This window comes from Ictidomys tridecemlineatus, chromosome 7, assembly GCF_052094955.1.
Source record: "Ictidomys tridecemlineatus isolate mIctTri1 chromosome 7, mIctTri1.hap1, whole genome shotgun sequence".
NCBI lineage: Eukaryota > Metazoa > Chordata > Mammalia > Rodentia > Sciuridae > Ictidomys > Ictidomys tridecemlineatus.
Window position 1 is genome coordinate 26,774,994 of NC_135483.1, and position 23,065 is coordinate 26,798,058.

Below are 23,065 nucleotides of genomic sequence, written 5' to 3' on the forward strand. Positions count from 1 at the left end.
ATCAGTTGTTTTAATATAATTTGACCTGTAATTTTAAAACTACTTTTTATGTGTCTATTTTTCACTTTGTAAAATCCACATTAACATGTTTAGCATATTCTAATTGTGAACAAAAGAAATGTTGAAAAGTAAAATTTGCAATCATAGTGAATTTTGGATATAGCATAAAATTCTATGTCTAGTTCATAGCAAGAAAATTAATACAAACTTGAAAGACATTCTGAAGACAAGTAAGGAGCACATTAGACTTTGTTATTACACATAATTCAAAATAACTATGGATTACGAATGTTTAAAATGAACAACTCACAGCTTGTTGAAATTATTGATTTGATTTTGGAAAAAAATTCTCTCTATATCATGCTTTGTATTGATTTTATATTTAAGAACAAAATTTGAAAAATAATTGAGATATATTAATTGTTTACTTGATGGCATATGATGACAAAATCTAAATTATTAATATGAATATGGGAAATTTATTTTTAAAAAGTGATCAACAGGCAATTTGGTTACAAGCTGCAAGAGTTTTGTTTCAGATACATCTTGGACAGCATTGTGTGAACTCTACATAAGGCACGTGGCTCCTAATTCCTCAGATGCTGTCATGGGATTTGTCTGTTCCCTGACATGACAACTTCCATTTCTGAATCTGAAAATCCCTGATGATCTGTGTTTTTTTCTGATTCCTGAGGTCTCAATCTTGCTCAAAGATAAACAGAATATTTTGAACAACTTTTGACTTACTGAAATTTGAAGTTGGAAAGGATCAGTAAAACTTTCTTTTTTATAAATCTAGAGATAGGAAATAAGATGTTCAGAAGTTTTAAGTGACCAAATTATTCCAGGGTCAAAGAGACTTTAAAAAATTAAGATGAATTAAACTACTAGTTTCTATTGTCACATTTCATTTATTCATTTGCTTTTCTACCTGAGAGCTAAGAAAAGAAAGCATTCATCTGAACCATGGTATAGATCTTAAAATGCCACCACCTTCACTTTTTCCTGCTCACTGGCTTTTGTGCACTGCTAATAGTGAGATTCAACATGAAAAATGAGGCCCAAAATAGGCTGAATATCGAACTGGAGCTTTGCTCTTCCCTGCCTCAGGAAAGACACTTCAGAAAAGCCAATAAACCAGTTATTGTATGATGAGTGTCCAAGGCAAGCAAACTACTGTGTGAAGTTATCTGGGATAAACAACAAAAAAAACATGAAGAGGCAATATCCTAGACTATGAAGAATTTATTTTTGCTATAAAATAAAAATAAGTAAACTACAAAGATGTTTGTGTGTGTGTGTGTGTATGTGTGTCTCTGTGTGTGTGTGTCCAGAAAGGAAAGAAGTGCTTGAGAAATGATACACATACGTTAAAACAATTTAAAATACAGCTTATCTGAGATATATTTAATAAATATGAGATAATATAAATGTCACCATCTCTAATGGTAATGGCAGATTATGACTTATTGAATGACACAGGATTCATGATGATATACCCATGCAAATAAATTTGTAAATAAATGTGAAAGTAGACAAAGTTCTTCTCTTATTATAAAATGTTAGCTTAGGAAAATGAATAAGATTTGATGGGATTATAGAGTCACCCCCCCCATTTGGAAACCATAATATTTAAAATTAACCAGGAAAAATAATTAATGGATGCTAAAATAATTGATTGAAAAGATAATGAGAAATAAGACTTCATCAACAGTCTAAACTCATAAATTCATAAAAATATGAATGTGTTCTAGACAAACTTGGCAGATGCCCCATCAGACCTCTGACAAAAATTATCAACAGCAGTAATGAAAGAAAGTAAAATCTTTCCCACCTGATGTGTTAATGAAGAGAGCACAGTATCACTTCTGAAACATCCATTCCCCAAATTCTCACCTAAAAAAATAAATAAATAAAACATAAGCAGGGGAAAGGCAAAAGTAGCATTGGACAAACTTGATCTAAAAGATACTCAAAGAATGGCAAGCTGGTTGTCTTCAGAATATTAAGATCCTGAAGGATATGAAAATACTGAAGAATTATTCCATTTTGAAGGTGACTAAGGAAACATGACAGATACTGCACTTGACCTTGGATATATGTTTTTATTACTAATGTCATTATTTGATTAAGATAAATTGAGATATGCTTTATAGATGAGGTGAGTAGTAGTATTACAGATATTCATTTGCTGATTTTTGTCACTATTCTGTACTTTTAGATAAATTCTGGCTATTGATTTTCAACAAATCACCTAAAATTTAGGCACCAAGAAACACAAACAAAATTACATAATGTTATTGAAAAGTATTTTTCACAATTCTTTGGGATGAGTGGACAAAGTTGGGGACTTTTTATGTGACCAGAATCAGGAACTACAGTGATCTGAAGCTCCACATCTCACAGAAGTTGGAAGCCAAAGTCTGATAATTACATGGGTGAAAATTGACACTGGATGTCTATTGGATGCCTGCTTGTGCTAATGACTAGGTTATATTCATGTGGTTTCAACTTCTCTTGATGCCAGAATTCTTGGACCTCAAGGGCAAATTTCTATGGATTAGTCCCCCAAATTCTAGAATGTCACTTCTGCCCCGTTCTATTGGTTAAACCTAGCCCACAGGCAAGAATATTTCTAATTTTTAATGAGTAAAGGGAAAGATCATATTACAGAAAATTGTACAGGATGGGAGAACATTTGAGCCATTTTTTGCAAGCACATGCACCTTGGTAAGAAAATATCTTAAGTGAAATATTCACTGGCTGGAATATTCTGCAAAAAAGGCCAACATGTCTTCATGAAAAAAACTTACTTTTTATATTATTTTATTTTTATCGGTAATTTTTGGTTATATATAACATTAGGATTAATTTTAACATAATTATAAAATCACACAATATAATTGGCTTTTTTAATTGTTCCAGAAAACAAAAATCAAATAACAAAACAACCTTTATCTGTCTATCTACTCATCCAGTCTTCTATTATCCATCACTCAGAAAGAATGATAAAGCAAATGTGGTAAAATGTTAGCAATAATAATATATAAATACGAAATATTTTAGTGGTCTTTGTATTATTCTTATTTGTTTTCTTCTAAGCCTAAATTTTTACAATTTAAAAACTAAAAAAATAATAAAAATAATATATTGCATATTACAAAATGTTTATGATTAACATTTATTGGTTTAATCTAAACTATTTAACAAAAATGAATTAATGTAAATATTTCTAAAACTATGCCTCTTTTCAGTAAATATTATTACATAAGATAGTATTTGCTTTTAATGTATTTGCATAAGCTTTATTTAGAAAATTTGAGTCTATGTTTGTATCTGGTATTTAATAAATTTGTAGGTTGGAATAGCACGACAGAGGGAAGCTACACCTATCTGGTTTATTGTAAAAATCACAGTAGCTTATAAAACTAAGAGAGAAATTGTGTTAATTTCTTTTCATTCACTGGAAAGAGGTTGTGCTCATGTAGTTGCTATGTAAAGATAGCACATGTAAGAGAAACCATATGGAACTCCATAACTCCAAAAGTTGGCACAAACTATTTAAAACTAATCAATTAAAAGAAAAAAAGAAATACCCTGCCCAAGAAAGGAATGCATAGAAAGTAAGACAACACCTAACATAATTTGGCAGAGTTGAATATCTCAGCTTTACCCAATGTTGTCTGAACTATCTCAAAAACTAAGGCCCCCCTTTTTTTGCATTACTTTTTATATCTCTGGACCCTAAAATAGAGATTCACTTTGAATCCATTATGTTTAGAGAAAATTTTTCTCTGAACTAGCAATAAAGCTGACATTCAGCTTCTATGAATATCTAAAACAAGGCTGGGTGATTAATTCATCTACCTCATAGAAAGTTGGTCAGTTAGTATGATTTTGTCTCACTGTTCCTTCTCAGTTATGATGGACTCAAAACCCTGATGTTTTATGAATTTTCTCAGGAAAGATCAGTTCTCTGCTCTGCAGAAGCCTTACATGCACCTGTTTAGAATACCATTGCCTCCTTTCCTTCATTTATTCTCCCCTATCTTCTTCCCTTTCTTTCCTTCCAAGAACCAGATCCCACCAATTTTCTATTTTTCATAAGTACTCTAATTGCTCATCTATAGGTGACATTTCTAATGATTATTTATACATGTATTTTGTCAGAGCTTGTATTTCTGTTTATCTCCAATATGTCTATAATCTATCTACCTATTTTTTCAAAATGATTAGGTGAGAAAAAGAACCTAGATATTTATCTTACTCTCTTGAATTCCTTATAAAGAAAGAAAGAAGGACATATATCAGAAGAAAAAAAAGGAAAAAAAAAGAGAGAAAGGAAAAGGAAGGAAGGGAGGGAGGGAGAAAGGAAGAAAGGGAGGGAGAAAGAAAGGAAGGGAGGGACAGAATTCATAATTTTTATTTTTGTCTTTTAAAGGGAGATACTGATTTCATATTCTCAGAAATTAATGCAAGGAGGCCACTATTGATATCAAATATCTAGGATGTCACCAAACATAATCAGAAGAAAATGCATACTCTTATGCATTTGCTAGGAAAAAATAAAGCTAATCTGAAAATTGGATAAATTACTAGTACAACAATCTCTCTTCTCTTTTTAAATATATTTGTCTTCATTGAGAAACTATACACACATAATATAGCTAAAATCATAGGCATGATATGTGGTACATTAAAAAAAGATTAGAAAATGAGATTTAGGCAAGATATGAAAAGACACAGAGAATTATGTCTTATCCCATGTATAATGAGGAAAAATGAATGTTTATGTCTCAGGGAGATACATTAGGTATTTTAGTTTTACAGAAAGTAGAATAGAAGACTGAACTATGGTATAACAACCAATAAGGACATTTTCTAAGTGATATTAGTGAATGATAATATTCGAATGAAGTAATAAAAATAGCTATAAGAATTATTGGTATTAAGGGGATAAGAATTATTGGTATTAAGTGTATTTAAATAAATTAATAAAGGTAATGATTTAACATAATGCTATGTAGAGATTATAATTTGAATTGATAGGTGTCTATTAGGTAAATTAGATGTTTATGTAAATAACTTTAAAGTTTAATCTCATAACCTGGTATTTGGATCAGAAACTAAATCTGTATACATATTTCATTTATATATGTATAGAGATATATCTATATCAACCTTGGGAGAGATAGATCTTTTTATATCTATATTTTAATACACCTTATTTTCCTTCTTAACCACTTTAGTATAAAAATTATTGATTCTTAAGAAATATCAAACAAATGATAAAATTATATTTTAATCTTTAAGTCTCACTCTTAAATAACACACAATATATTCCTGATTCATTCATTTACTCCCTATACTCTGGAAATTTTATTTTCAATCTCATTTATTTTTCACCATATAATTTTTTCTATTAAATAATTTAATTCCTAATTCATTTGCTTATTTAAATATTCACCAGTGACTATGTACTGAGAACTCTGTAGAGTTTTAATTACTGAGATGAATGAAGTAAATAAAGTCCCTGCCTTTACAGACCTTACTTTGCACTGGGGAAATAAGAGTGAAAACAATATTCTATTGCAGTTGATAATATGATAGAAGAAAAATAAAATATACTGAAAGACATATTGAGAGTGATTATTTTTTATAGAAGGAAAACCCTTCTCTGATGCAGAAACTAAATTTGAGCAGGAATGAGATAGCAAGTCCTACAGACAGTTGAAGAATGGTGATTCTAAGCAGAAGGAACAGCAGGAGCAGAAGTCCCAAAGTAAGATTGTGCTTGTCATGACAGGGGAAAAAAAAAAGAAAAAAAAGTTAGAAAGCCAGAGGGTTGGGCAGGAGAGAAATGGTTTCAGAGTAATCAGAGATTGGAGAGGAGCTGGGTGATGGGTGGGTGGTACAAATCACATACAGCCTGTTAGCATTTTTTAAGTGTTATATTTGAGTTTTAATTCAGAGAAATTTCATATTCATTATTCTTAACAAAATTTCTTTTGAAACCAGAATTCATAAACTCTTCAATCCTTAGTCCTTAAAATCTATTCATTTTGTACTTCCCAACTTTGGTTGATTTCATTCTCTTATTTCATATTTTCCAAGTAACTACTTGTGAAATACAGCTATGAGCAAATCATCTGACCCATCTCAATGAAAATTGTATATTCATACCATTTAATGTCAGCTCACTTTTCAATATTACATGGAAGAGATTTAATCTGAAGGAAAAGTAAATGAAATATAATGTGATCGTTTTGATAGAGAGTGGTTAGAACAGATTTTTGGACTACATATGCAAGGGATGGTTCTGCCAGGTTTCCTAAGTGAAAGATTACTGTAGAATGTGATGCCTGAGTTGAATTGAAGACAGATTCTGAACGGAATATAAATGAATTGAGTAGGGGGGAAACTGGAAAAAGCATCCAAGAAACAAGGTCGAAAATGATCAAAAGGAAATATATGAAAGATATTAAAGCCATGCTTTATATTTTGAATGATAGGGTATTGCTAAGGTGCTTTTAGAGAGGTAAGGAGAGGTAAACAGTGACAGTGGTCAAAATCAAAGCAGTTTGTGCAGGCCATTAAAGGTATATTTTATGATATGACAAAGTGGTAACATGACAGAAGTCAATTTAGCCAACCTATTATTCAAAAGTAAATTGGAAGAATGGACAAGATTGGAGAACCTGAAAATCATTTAGAATAATAATGTTGATAAAGGGTGAGAATTTTAGGAAAGATTCAATAAAAAGATATAAATAAGCATATATCATAGAAAGAAAAGTCAAAAATTTCCCTTGACCTACTGATATTCATCTCTGAAGAGGAGAGATGAGTAAAGGGGGAGGGTACAGTTTATCATCCACTTATTTTGGAAATTCTAATTAAAAACAAAATTTTCTCTCAACACCAAAATGTTTTTCTTCACCAAGGTAGTAGAAAAAGAAAAAACCTTTTATTATCAAAAAAGCATTAAACCAAAAAGTGATGTACATCTAGGCAATCGAACAGACTGCAAAGACAGAAAGGAAACATATAATCAAGAGACAAAACCCATTACATATATAGTTTTTAAATAACCAATAATTAGTATTAACAGAGACTTGAAGAGGCTTTCTTTGCCCAAAGCAATGACTTTTTTACTTAGATCTGCAGACGCCCAACAGGTAACAAAAGGCAGGATATAGCTTGGCATGTCTGCATTTTGAATCTGCCTCATTACCTTAAACATAGGGCTAGATTCTTGATAATTTTACACATGGATATGCTAAACATGTAAGGAGTATAATGCCAGATTTATTAGTCTTGAATTTACCTAAACTATCTTATCCTATTTTAAAGACTAAGGATAGTGAGATAAGCCTAAGATATTTTCTAGATTTGCAGAGACTTTTAACTGCCAGACCCCTGAAATGAGGCCTAGAAATCTGTATACCTTCAGTCACCTTGGATTCCAAGAAGAGCAGAGCCTTGCAGACAGATCACTCCAACATGAGAGCTCTTCTCTAAATGGGATAAATTATCCTCCAGATTGCCCCCCTTAAGTAATAAGGACTTCTGCAGAACTACCTTCCTGAACCAGTCTTTTGATAATGATCAACAATTAACCACAGCAACCGTCTGAACAGGTTGATTACTGTCAATCCTGCTGCCATACGAATTCCCAATCCTTTCTTTGCTTCTCCCTTTCTATAAAAGCTGGAAGTTTCTTTCAGTCCTTCGAAGACAGAACTTTGGTCACTGAACCTCTAAATACATTTTTCCCAGCATGAAAATGCTGATTTAAGCCTTTTCCTGCGTTTCACCACTTCTCATTTTTTTGATTGGTTTTAAGGGACAGGTTGTAAAGCCTGGTCAGTTGGGACCAGATCCAGAGATTTTACCTAAGGACGCTAGTAACACTAATTTTCCTAGTCCCTACATATAAAGACTTGAAAGCATCATCTGTTACACATGATTTATAATAACTTTACCTAATAGTTAGGATAACAATCTATGTCAGCATATAGACTTTATTCAGAGAAAGCAAGCTTCTCATATCTTTATGACAGGAGATAATTTTGATAGGTAATGGATAGATGTGAGTGGTAGGAACATAAAGTTAAGGGAACAGTCTTATAAATCAGTCTTATAAATTGAATTCACTGTTCTGACCCCTAGAGGATTTTATTTTTTTAAGCAATTTTCCTGCAGTTTTACCTGGTTTAAGTCAACAGAAGATGTGCCATTCCTCATCAAAAAAAAAAAATAATAAAATAAAAATCCTTGCTTTGGCAGGAAACATATAGCCCAAAATGATGATCAGAAATATGCAAATTACTTTGAAGAAGGGACTTTTGTGACCTTTAGATAGACTAGGTTCCAGAACTCAGGGAAGTAAGATAATTCACCCTAATCATAAAATCTGTGAGATCAAGTCCCAATTAGAACTGATCAGCACGTGCCAAAGTGATCTAGAGTTGTTTGGGGTCTTTACCATATGCAGTAGAGACTTGAAAATCTGATGTCACCTTGCTGTCATTCAAAAATCAAGAGGTATACCTGCATGGCAAGAGAGGTGCACCATCCTTTTCATTTATAAGAGGACTCACTCTCTCCCTTGAGAATGTCCCATTTTCTCTTTTTCCTATTCCTTTCATAAACTCTTCTCTGAGTTTCATATCTGAAATCTGTTGGTGTGATCACAAGAACCAATGAGAGAGGACCTCGGGGGCTGCCTCAGCTCCAAGGTGGGTCTTTGCTTTGTAACAATTTTGCTACTTGGAGCGAGTTTTTCACCAAAGTTAAGAGTTCTAGGTCCTCCCATTCCCCACCCATACTCACATGTACAAGCCAACTAGCAAAGAAGAAGGGATTATACATTATTACGTTTCAAACACATAGTTTACTCACAAAACCGATGGCTTTCGAGTTCTTAAAAAAGACATTTCTGGTTTATAATGCTGACAAAAGGCCTATCTAGTTTTCCAATAGATTTAAGTAAATTTCAGAGGGGAGAAACTATTAAAAATTTAAAGTTTCCTAAAGTCAGAGCCCTATGAAAAAGGAAGAGAGGAGACTGTATTCCCTTATTTTAAGTTTATTTATGTTCTTACAGTTAACAGTTTGCACAATGTCCCAGGATATTTTATAATCTAGCCACTTTCATAACATTTCTGGTATGGGCCTTCCATTATATGCTTAAATTACTCCATACCTCTCTAATTTTAAATATAAGTTGTTTTTTCTTTAATAATTCTCACTATTTGAAACTCCATCTATAAGTGATTTATATTTCCTACTGATTATGACCAGAGAGACTCTTATTCTTCTTTCATTTGACAAGTCTCAAATATATCTCTATATCTATTGTGTATAATTTCATAATTTTTCTTGTTTATGACAAATATCATGGGAAATCCAAATTATCTATATATAGTCAGTTTCTTTCTCTTTAAAACCTTGATTATGCCTCTGAATTTACTCAGGCCTATATGAATTGTTAAAATCTCATAAAGCAAATCTCTCTGATCCTGTAGATATTGGATGGGTTTAATTCTTTCTTTATAAACTAAAGTCTTCATAATTATTCTTCATAAACTCAAAATTTTACATTAATGTTTTTATGAAGTGTTTCAATCAAAGTCAAGGGAAGAAACACTTATCTTTTGATGAGCTATCAAAAGTAGTGAATAAAACAAATATACAAATAAGAGAAAATAATAAAACTGGAGTAAATTATACACTTTAAATGTTGTATGCCTGATTCCCTTTTATTAAAAATTAAAAGGAAATTGAGAAATTGCCAAGCCTATACAAATATATCCAGTGTCATGAAAATTTATCTTATAAATAGGAATTATATAGTGACACTTCTATTAGTATGTTCTCTTAAGAAAAGGTTCTTAATTATGGAATTAAAAAATACCATAATTTTGATGAAGTGAACTGTCTGCTTTTCAGCTTCATGGGGAAAAAAGTTGTAAATCTCTTATGGGCCAATTAATGTAAACATATCCAAACCAAGGGAAGTTTATGAAGTCTATCAAGTTTATCATGCCTGTAGATTTTTTTCTGTTATATGATTGTAAACCCCAATTTCCAATGAAATACTCTTGCTCTTATTATTTTACACTTTCTATTCATCAAGTTATGGGAGTCTCTGAGAGTTAACAGGATAACAGGGATAACAGGAAAATATCTCACCATAATAAAGGATATCTACACTAAGCCTAAGGCCAACATCATTCTAAACGAAGAAAAATTGAAGTCATTCCCTCTAAAAACTGGAGCAAGACAGGGATGCCCTCTTTCACCACTTCTATTCAACATAGTTCTTGAAACACTGGCCCAAGCAATTAGACAAAAGAAATCAAAGGGATATGTATAGGAAAAGAAAAACTTATATTAGCAGTATTTGCTGATGACATGATTCTATATCTAGAAGACCCAAAAACACCACTAGAAAACTTCTACAACTAATAAATAAGTTTAGCAAAGTAGCAGGATATAAAATCAACACCTGTAAATCAAAGGCATTTTTGTATATCAGTGACAAAGCCTCTGAGAAGGAAATGATGATAACTACCCCATTCACAATAACCTAAAAAAAAATAATATACTTGGGAATTAACTTAACAAAAGAGATGAAAGATCTATACAATGGGGGCTGGGGATGTGGCTCAAGCGGTAGCGCGCTCGCCTGGCATGCGTGCGGCCCGGGTTCGATCCTCAGCACCACATACCAACAAAGATGTTGTGTCTGCCGAGAACTAAAAAATAAATATTAAAAATTCTCTCTCTATCTCTCTCTCCCTCCTCTCTCACTCTCTTTAAAAAAAAAAAAAGAAAAGATCTATACAATGAAATCTACAGAATCCTAAAGAGAGAAATCAAAGAAGACCTTAGAAAATGGAAAGATCTACCTTGTTCTTGGATAGGCAGAATTAATATTATCAAAATGACCATACTACCAAAAGCACTATACAGATTTAATGCAATTCCAATCAAAATCCCAATGGCATTCTTCATAGAAATAGAAAAGGCAATCATGAAATTCATTTGGAAAAATAAGAAATCCAGAATAGCTAAAGCAATCCTTAGCAAGAAGAGTGAAGCAGGTGGCATCACTGTACCAGACCTTAGACTATACCACAGAACTATAGTAACAAAACAGCATGCATTGGCACCAAAACAGACTGGTATACCAATGGTACAGAATAGAGGACACAAAGATTAACCCACAAAATTACAATTATATTAGACAAAGCTGCCAAAAACATGCATTGGAGAAAAGATAGAAGATTTGTTTATCTTCAACAAATGGTGCTAAAAAACTGGAAATCCATATGCAACAAAATGAAATTAAACCCATATCTCTCACCATGCACAAAACTTAACTCAAAATAGATCAAGGATCTAGGAATTAAACCAGAGACTCTGAGTCTAATAGAAGAAAAAGTAGGCTCTAATCTTCATCATGTAGGATTAGGCCAACTTCCTTAATAAGACTCCTATAGCACAAGAATTAAAACCAAGAATCAATAAATTGGATGTAATTAAACTAAAACTTTTTTTTTTCTCAGCAAAAGAAATCTGTGAAGTGAACAGAAAGCCTGGGAGCAAATCTTTACCCCTCACACATCAGATAGAGCACTAATCTCTAGGATATATAAAGAACTCAAAAAGCCAAGCACTGACAAAACAAATAACCCAATCAACAAAAGGGCCAAGGACCTGAACAGACACTCATCAGAAGAGGATATACAATGGATCAACAAATATATGAAAAAATGCTTTTCATCTCTAGCAATCAGAGAAATTCAAATAAAAACTAAACTAAGATATCATCTCACTCCAGTCAGAATGGCAGCTATTATGAAGACAGACAACAATAAGTGTTGGCAAGGATATGGGGAAAAAGGTACACTCATACATTGCTGGTGGGACTGCAAATTGGTGCAGCCAATATGGAAAGCAACATGGAGATTCCTTGGAAATCTGGGAATGGAACCACCATTTGACCTAGTTATCCCTCTCCTCAGACTATACCCAAAGGACTTAAAAACAGCATACTACAGGGACACAGCCACATCAATGTTTATAGCAGCACATTTCACAATAGCTAAACTGTGGAGACAACCTGATGCCCTTCAGTGGATGAATGGATAAAAAATGTTGTACACATACACGATGGAATTTTACTCAGCAATAAAGAAGAATAAAATCATGGCATTTGCAGGTAAATGGTTGAAGTTGGAGAAGATAATACTAAGTGAAGTTAGCCAATCCCAAAAAAACAAATTCTGAATGTTTTCTCTGATATAAGGAGATTGACTGGGGAAGGAAGAGGGAACATGGGAGGAATAGATGAATTCTAGATAAGGGGAGGGAGGAAAAGGGAGGAGGCAGGGGATTAGCAAGGATGGTGGAATGTGATGGACATCATTATCCAAAGTACATGTATGAAGACACGAATTGGGTGTCATCCTCCTTTATATACAAACAGAGATATGAAAAATTGTGGTATATATGTGTAACAAGAATCGTAATGCAAAAAAAAAAAAAAGAAACAGAGTACATTTATAAAGACATGAATTGGTGTGAACATACTTTATATACAAAGATATGAAAAATTGAGCTCTATATGTGTAATAAGAATTGTAATGCATTCTGCTGTTGTGTATTTAAAAAAATAAAGTAAATGACACATCTGGGTCATTAAGATGTTTAAAACAATTTTGTACAATTGTTACATATCATAATTACATTGTTTTACATGTATTCCTCACTACTTTAAGATAGCAATTCAAGTTTATGATTATAACTGCCTTTTTAAAGAAAAATATTTTGTTGATTAATATTCCATATCATATATTTTAATTTAATTTTTTGATCCAATTATCAATAATTAGTTATCAATAATATATCAAAATATATTTGATATATTATTGATAAATAAAAATCATGAGTACATTTAAGGTATATATTGAAGATATACATATATATTTTAAAATATATTAATTAGACTATGAACTTATCAATCACCACACCTATTTACTATGTGTGTGTTTGTGTGTATTGAACATTGAGGATATACTTTCTATGAAAATTACAAGTATACAATACATTATTATTAACTATAGTCACCACAGTATATTTGGTCTCCAGAATTTATTTATCTTGTAATATAAAATTCATACAGTTTGACAAATGTTTCCCAATTCCCTCATTTCTCAAGCTCTACTAACCACTCCTACTCTCTTTACCTACAAGGAATTTTAATTTTTGATATTAAATAAAACAATTTTTTCATTGTTCCTCTTTACTAGGTTTGTTATGGTTTGTGTTTAGATATATCTCTCCTTTCCTTTTGGGTTAATATTTGAAACATTTTTGTGACTTTCAAACATCAAAATATCAATTTTTCTTTTGTATTACATTATATTCAAAGAATACTTTATCAATGAAGTATTAATGCTATATGATATTCAGAAAAACCTTGTGCCTCTCCTTTAAACAATTTTCCTCAGTCTTTGATTTCCTTTCATATAATAGAATTAATATATAAATAGGTTAAATAAAAATATTAATAAAGGAGATACAACTTAATGCTGATAAATAGGATCACAACAGAGTTAACTTTTAATACAAGAAAAACTTTAAGATGAATCTCAATATTAAAATACAACATTGTGATGCTGGAAGTATTGGCACAGTGGTTGGCACAGAGGAATATGCTACTAAGTGTTAGGCTCAAGTGATCTTTATAGAACTCAATCTATAAGGATGTCTTACCTGGGGAGGCACCAGAGTATCTGTGGAACAGGTTCTTAGAAGTGGGATAAGAGTTCACCTGGAAGCTGGGCATGGTGGCACATGACTGTAATCCCAGCTGCTTGAGACGCTGAGGCAGGAGGATCACGAGTTCAAAGACAGCCTCATCAAAAGTGAGGTGCTAAGCAACCGAGTGAGACCCTGTCTCTAAATAAAATACAAAATAGGGATGTGGCTCAATAGTTGAGTGACCCTAAATTCAATCCCAGGTACCCTCCCCCAAATAAATAAAAGAGGTCACCTGGAAGATATATTTCTGTCTTCAGGTCTTTGTGCCATACACAAGTCCTCATGTGGAGATTGGGGATTGCAATCTGAAGACCATGCTAATAAACCTCACAAAGAATTTGGCATTTGAATGTGTTGAAGAGTACTTAAGAGCCAAGCAGAATTGTGATTAAGAGTATCCCCAAAACTTATTCTTAGGTGTTTTATCTAGCCCACAGAAACCAAGCTCTTGTACCTGAGGAACAAAGTGGTGGCCCCAGTGAGCGGGAATGAGGGGCAAGGAGCATAGGGCACCACTGCCTGCAGGCTTGTCATACCTGCATTGGCTCAAGGTGTGGCAAGCCAGGGTGGAGGTCACTCCACAGCAGCCTGAACTGGCAGGGGTATGTGCCTTCTCCACACAGCTCTGCATTCCTATTTCCCAGTATCCGTAATCCACCGACCTCAACCTCCTGCCTCTCTAGGAATGGTGAGAAAACAAAGTGGGTCAGACTTGAATGGAAGTTTAGACTCAAGAGTTAACCAATAGCATTTGTACTTTTCCAAACCTTGATCAGCATAAATTTGGACCACTAGCATTGACCCAAGTTCTATATAAACCCCTAGATTAGTACATTCAAGCAGTAACCTGCTATCAGGTCCCCTTTTGCCTCTGCACACTTGACTAACTGCTATTCTTTCACTTTGAACTTCCATTTTCTGGTGAATTTCATTCTTCATATTTGTAAGACAACCTGGATAGAAGTTGGTGGTGAGATGCTGGTGTTGATTGCAACACTGGAGGACATAGCCTCTCATTAAGACCTGCAATACTGAGAACTGCAACATGCCACTCAATGATAGCGGAGAACAATTAGGCATTGCCAGGCGCAACCCTCAGAATCCACTGGCAGACTTCCCCTGCTATGATTAGCTGCTGACACAAAAATGGGCTTTCTCAGTTGCAGATGCCTGCAGAATTCGGTTTTGTCTCACCACTGTCACTAAGGTAGAGCTAGAAGCTGGAAATAAAGATAGCTATATCTAATATGTATTTAGCTGCTAATAAGTAGAATGTCGTGTACATATCTGGTTCATTTGATTTACAATGTTGCTCAAGTCCTGTGTTTTCTTTTAAAAATATGTGTCCAGATCATTTTCCAGATAATCTATCCATTATTAGAAGTTAGGTTTTGAAATTCTCGGGCTACTATTACATGTCTATCTATTCTTCTTTTCTTCCTATGTATATGTATGTTCCCGTGTGTGTTTTAATTTTTTGTGGTGCCATGTTTTGATTCCTTTCTCATTTTCTCTTATGTCTTCTTATAACTATGTAGGTATAAATAATTTGTAGTTGTAATAATTTATTTAGCAACTTTAATTACATACACAAACAGAAACTTTTACTCTATATACACTTTAAAAAAAGAGAGTGAGAGAAAATTTTTTAATATTTATTTTTTAGTTTTTGGTGGACACAACATCTTTTGGTTTTTTTAGTATGTGGTGCTGAGGATGGAACCTGGGCCGCACGTATGCCAGGAGAGTGCGCTACCGCTTGAGCCATATCCCCAGCCCAACTCTATATATTCTTTAGTTTTATTGGTGTCACAAATTACAATTTTAAATATTGTGTATCGTTAAATTATTTTATAATTATGATTATTTTTTTACACTTTGGTCTTTCAACTTCTATATCAGAAATAATAGGGGTTTATATACTACTGTTATAATATCACAGAATTCTATATTTTTTCATATAGTTATCTTTTCCAGCAAGCTTTATACTTCCTTATAAATTTTTGTTACTATTTAGCATTTGTTTTAGTTAGGTTTTGCATCACTGAGGCAAAAGAATACCTTACAAGAACAGCTTAGGGGAAGAAAAGTTTCACAGAATCAAAGGACTTAGTTCAATCAGAGGTCTGATTCCTTTGCTCTGAGACCAAAGTGCGGCTTCACATCATGGGGTAGGGGATGACAGAGGAGAAGTGCTCCTCAAGGTAACAAGGAAGCAGAGAACAACAGAGGGGAAGGAGATGCAGGAAGAACAACCCTTCTAGGGGGCACACCCCCAGATCTCCCCATCTCCAACCATGACCCACCTGCCTATAGCTACCACCCAATAAGTCCATTCAACTAGGATGGATTGATTAGGTTGCAGTTCTCAAAATCTGATAATTCCACCTCTGAACATTTCCACGTTAACAGGAGCTCTTGAGGGACATCTCGTATCCAAACAGTAACAGGATTGGGTTCATTCACTTCAAATTGAAAACTGCTTTTACAATTGTTTGTAACACAGATCTAACACTGATTAATTGCCCCTGCTTTTGTTTATCTGAGGAGGTTTATTTCTTCCTCATTTTGGAAGAGCAATTTTGCTAGATACAGCATTCTTGACTATCAGTTTTTTTTTCCCAGCACTTTGAACATATCACCCCATATTATTCTGAATTGCAAGGATTCTATTGATACATCTACATACAATGCCTTATGAGTACACAATTCATGCTTTATTCTTGTTACTTTCAAAATTCTCTTTGTCTTCAATATCTGACAATTTGATTATAATGTGTCTCAGTGTGGACTTTTTTGTATTCATTCTATTTAAATGATTTGGGGCTTGTTGAAACTGGATGACAATTTTCTTTCACAGATTTGGGAAACCATTAATTCTTTTTTTCCTCCTTTTTATTAGTGGATTGTAATTACACATGATATTGATATTCAATTTGCACATGCACCTAAAATAACAGTATTTCTTTAAATAAGATATCTGTCCTTTTGCTATATTATTCTCATTTTAGGACTCCCCTAATGCACTTATAGATCTTCTGAAAGTGCCCCATAATTATTTAAAGCTTTTTTTCACTCATTTTCAATGTTTATCTTTTTCCTCCTTTGTCTGAATACTGTCAAGTGAAATATACTCAAATTAACTCTTTATGACAATTATTTTGAATTATTTGTCAAGTAACTCATATACTTTCATTTCTTTAGAGTCAGTTTATGGAAATCTATTTTGTTATATTTTTTGGATGTTGTCCTGTTTCCTTATGTCTCCTGATATTTTCTGTAGAGTCTGTGCATTTGGAAAGTATTTAAGGACTCAAATTTTATGGTGGAGGACAATAGCTTGGCTAGAGTTTCCTTCTGGGGACTTCTCAAACCTTTGATTTTTTTTTTCTTTTCTAATTGTGACAAAAGTGAAGAATTTATTCAATAGGTTTTTAAATTTTTTTGGTATGATTCATTTTGTTTAAACAGAAAATGCTTATAATTCCCTGAACTTGTGTATGAATGTTCTAATTAGAGGAATTAGCTTTGTTCTTTCCTGAATCATTTAAAGTTCTCTGTGTGCTGCACCATGAGTCTTCTACAGCAGCAGCATACTGCCCAACTCTGCTTTTTGTTTGTTTTCAGTTTCCCCTAGTCATATAAAGTATCTCACATCCCATCAGCATTTTGAATAGAAGCTAGTTCCTTGGATATCCCTTCTCATGTATGAACCAAAACTCATGGTTCAGTCTTTTCTTTCTATCCCCAGGGAAAAACTAAAGCCTCAGATCATGTCACACAAACTTGTAGGATAGGTTGTTGTAGGTGAGCACACACTGGTAAACCTGGGTTCTCATCGCTTTCCAACCTGGGTTCCTTCCTATCAGATCTCATATTCAGGCAAGACAGAAACTCATCTTGTGGATAGTTTCTACAAACTCAAACTCTTGAACTTATAGTCTAGTGCTCATTTTCTCTTCCCAAGAAAAACCTGGGAGTGAAGGCTTTCCACTGTGTGCTGAGGGAAGGGATTATGGGGAGAGCAATTTTACAAACTTTCTCAGTTTTGATGTAGTCAGTTTCATACTTAACTCGAAACTTGGGGTGCCTCTTAACTATTCTATGGATCTCTAACAAATAAGCTATATATGTAATTTTTATATATAATTATATTTGCATATAATTATATACTATATAATATTTGTTTTTTAATTTTTAAAATTATTTATTTATTTATTTTAGTTGTAGTTGGATAAAATACCTCTATTTATTTATTTTTATGTGGTGCTGAGGATCAAACCCAGAGACCCACATGTGTGAGGCGAGTGCTGTACCGCTGAGCCACAATCCCAGTCCAACATATAATATTTATATAATGTATAAATATATATAATTATAAATATGTGTTTTTTTATATATGTGTATATATATATATATATATATATATATATATATATATTATATGTATATCTGTTGCATTGTTGCTGTGGAGTGAGGAGAATCCAAAGTTGTTTCCTATTTTTCCATCTTGCTGATGACGTTGCCACTTGTATTTTACTGGTGAGAAAACTGGGCTTCAGAAAAAATCAATAATGTAATTTACCAATTCCTCACAAATTTGAAATGTGTAAAACTTAATAGAAACACAGCCTTCTCCCTCTTTTCCAATGCTCTTTTATGGAGTTGGATTGGACAGAACCATCTTCATTTCTTTGTGTGTTCTACATAGGACTACGAAATGAAAGACCAGTTAATAGTTTGTCATCTAGCCATGTGAAAAAACAAATGTAATTGAGGAAGGTGTCAATTTAATCTACAATTTGCAATTATATTCAGATTCTAATAAAGAATAGTTTGAAAGTTTGAATCTTGGGAAATGAAGCCAATTTTTATTTATTAGGATTTTTTCGGCCATTTCTCAAATATATAATTATAATCAAATTTAGAAAGATCTTTTTATTCCTTGACCCAAAATTACAATTTCAAAATCACACATATATTACTGTCACCCTCAGAATTCTATAGTGTGTTGTTCTGATCAATAAAGAATTATTTCCTTAGAAATTTCACATCTATCTTTTATCTGATTGCATATCCCTAAAATTCAATATTTGATACCTTAACAATACATATTTAGTTCAATTTTACTTTTTGTTCAAATATCTACTCTTTTAATTTCTTTGTATTACATCTCCAAGTGCATGTGGTCTTTAATACCTAGAGATGAAATTCAGAATCAAGACATTCATTGTGCACCTTTTGGGTAATGAAAATTGCCTCTTTACTTAAAAATAGAACTGGTTTTACAGCCTGATGAGTCTTTGCAAATGTCATCAATGGAACTGTATCTATTTAGTTTAATACATGATTTGTTCAAATGGAGCACATACAAATTAAAAAAAAATGGTATGGGGCTGAAATTAATGAGGTCCTAGATCTATGAAACATAGTAATCTTGATTAAATGTGACAGGCTTCTTAAAGAATATGTGCATGGATCATAGGTCATTTCTAATAATTTCCAAAAATGCTGCAAATTCATATGGTGCTCCATTAATTTAAATACATGTAATGTGGTTATAAACGTGAAGGGGAGATGTGTTATGTTACACAATTCAAGGATTATCTATGTTGCCACTGCACTGATTGTCTGGTAAAATTTCCGTGTGTGTTAAGCAATAAAAAGAAAACCTAACTTTTTATCTGAAATGATGCTGACGAGTGAGATGCCACTATTTTTACATTGCAAACCATTGTACTATTTCCCCTTTTCCATATCGAGTAGTTTTTGACATTTTTATACTTTAAAAAACAGTGCATGAGAGACACCTACTGGTTTTTATAAACTACTGAATATTATAAGCACTTGGTACAGTTGGGTTTAGAGTGGAAACCATTTGAAATGCTCCAGTTCACTTTTTATTTGCTATACATTGAAAATATTTTAATAGACATTATATTGTAGATGTTCAGTTCAACAAGGACAGAATATATTCATAGCAAACCAAGAGAAATTATGATGAATCTCATATAGCTTCTTGTCTCATTTGCACCCACACCCCCAACACATATTCAACCTTTCCTGCCATACATGCTGATTGATTGTAGCACTTCTGTTACTCTCAAAGAACCTATATCAACACATCGTTATTACCCAAAGTCCACTAAAGTTCACTTTGGGTGTTGTATATATTATTGGTTTTGACAAATGTATTAATGGCATATATCCACCACTGTCTCATCATACATTACAGTTTTCATGCTGGAAAAATTCCCTGTGCTCTACCTGTTCATACCTTGCATCTCCCAAGTACTAGTAACCACTGATCTTACTATATCCACAGGGATAATATCAGTTTAAATTATGCACTGTTTCTTTTTAGATTGGCTTGTCATTGATTTTATATTAAAGCTGGAACATAATAATTTATTCGGCAGATACCTACCTAATATACCTTTGTATATACATCCCCCTGCCATTGAGATTCAGGGTTCAGTAACAGCCATGTCTCTTATCTCCACATTGACACAAATACTCATGTAAGGTTTATGCTTAAAATTTCTACATATTGTACCAAAATTATCAACAATAAGAAGAGGCAGAACTAGATGTTTGAAATATTAGCAGTTTAAGCAATGCATTGGATTAAGCAAATAAATTACAAAACACATATTTGTATCTGTAGATTATGTTCTTTAAAAAGCGATTGAGTCCACTGTAGTTTAAGGAATAAAATAAAATAAAATTATGTGGCCTGGATTTGATCATTTTGTGTCAGAGGTAAGATGTACCTCTTTTGAAGACTCTCTTTCCTCTTTTGAAGACTAATTGTGTTTTCTGTCTCATCCACTATCATCAAACTGCTTCATAGAATTTTTTTTTTTACTTCAAACTATTGGTGGAAAGTGAAGTGCTGTATTGAGGAAAAATATTATTGGTTAATATAATAGTAGGTGCTTAAACTTTCAGATGTATGGTATCTCTAAAACAAGTAGATAATTCTAAGTAGGGGCTCATGGTTTCAGAGGTCTGTCTATAGACAACTGGCTCAATTCCCTGGAACTCAAGGTGAAACTGAACTTCATGGTGGAAGAGTGTGGCAGAGAGAAGCAGCTCAAAACATCACAACAGGCAGTAGAGAGAGGGCTCAGCTCATCAAGGACAGAATATATACTCCAAGGACACATGCCCCTGGATCCACCTCTTCTACCCAAACCCTACCTGCCCAGAGTTACCACTCAGTTAATCCCTATCAGGGGATTAATTCACTGATTGGGTTAAGGTAGTCATAAATCAATCATTTCACCTCTAAATTTTCTTGCATTGTTTCAAACATGAGCTTTTAGGGGACACCTCATATCTAAACCATAACACCTAATAAGGTTAGTAAAGCATATGCTGATTTTATGTATTCAGTACATGCTCCATGTGTAATATCCATCCACAGTCTTCCCAGAGATTTTAAACTCTATTTTAACCTATATATTTAGGACATTAGTCTTTTCTAATCTTCCTTCTTGACAATTCTATTTCAGTAGACTTTTCTTTTTCTAAATGGAATTTTTACATGATTTAGTAATCCCATTAAAAGGGCATCCAGATTTTCTGTTTTACAGGCACTATTTTTATACATATAGAGAGTTACCACCACTTACTATGTAACTTATGTTTAATCTCTTTGCAAACAAAAATGACTATCCTATGAAAAAAGGAATGCTTTCAAATGAACACCAATGTTTGCCTACGACCAAGAAAAGAAAAGAACATTTAGAAGTTTTTTTGTTTGTTTCTTTGCTTGCTTGTTTTGATGTTGTTGTTGTTGTTTTGTACCTGGGATTGGACCCAGGGGCACTTAACCACTGAGCCGTATCATAGTCCTAATTATTTCTTATTTTGAGACAGGGTCTGGCTAAGTTGCTTAAGGCCTCACTATATTGCTGAGGTTGGCTTTAAATATGTAATCCTCCTGCCTCAGCATCCTGAGTTGCTGGAATTACAGGGGTGCACCACCACACCTGGCTCATTTAGCATTTTCATTCTTTTTCAATCTACACAGCATATGGCAATAGTAATTCTTCTCTTCTTTGTCTTCTTCCTCCTATAATTGTGAGCTATTTGGCTGTATACCTACTTTTCTTCCTCCAATTCTCCTTTATTTCAAAATTCTGATTTGTATTACTAAATGTTTTAATGCATGCTCTCCCCAAAAAAGTAATATTTATTTTCTAGTTAGAAATATATTTGGTAATTATTTTTGTTCAAAATCTTTTAGTGTTTTGATGTTATAGATTTTCCCGTTTTTTTTTTTTTCTCCAGGGCTTTAGGATAATTAGTTCTCTTTCAGAGTTTTTTGTTTTTTTTTTAATTATATCACTATTTGTTTTTAAAAATTTTTACTGAGGGGCTGGGGCTGCAACTCAGTGGCAGAGTGCTTGCCTGACATGTGTGAGGTACTAGGTTCAATCCTCAGCACCACATATTAATAAATAATAAAGGTTCATCAACAACTGAAAAAATATATTAAAAAAATTTACTGAGGTGTAATTCATATTAAAAAAATTGTCTACATTTAATATGTATAATTTGATAAATTTGGATCTATGCAAACATCTTTAATACCATCACAAAAATCAAGGTAATTGCTATAGTACAAAAAAGTATATATGTATGTATTTTGTAGACCCTATATAGTCATTTCTTAATTTAGTTTTTTTCCAGGTAATGTTAAATGTATTCAGCCAAAACATCTCATCTACATATTGACATAATTAAAAGTAGAATTTCAAAGTTACTCACCAAATACATGTATTTTTTTTAAAGAGAGAGAGAGAGAATTTTTTTAATATTTATTTTTCAGTTTTCGGTGAACATAACATCTATATCTTATTTTTATGTGGTGATCGAACCCAGCACCCCATACATGCCAGGTAAGAACATTACCACTTGAGCCACATCCCCAGCCCTACATGTAATTTTTAACCTTAGTTGAGTTGTCATGTTAATTCATCAGTTCAGCATTCTGGTATTTGAGATATTTATAGATACCACCCATTCCTTATCTGCTCCTTTCAATTAAATCATATAGTCTTGTTATGGTACACATGTTACAGTAGAAACACACTTATAATTGTACTGTACTCTGTCTTCTAAACTTCCTTTTTAATATTTTCAGTTTTTTCCTCTCATCTGCAACAATTGCTAATTTGTGTTAATGTTTCCAATATTTATTCACACCAGTACATTTTTT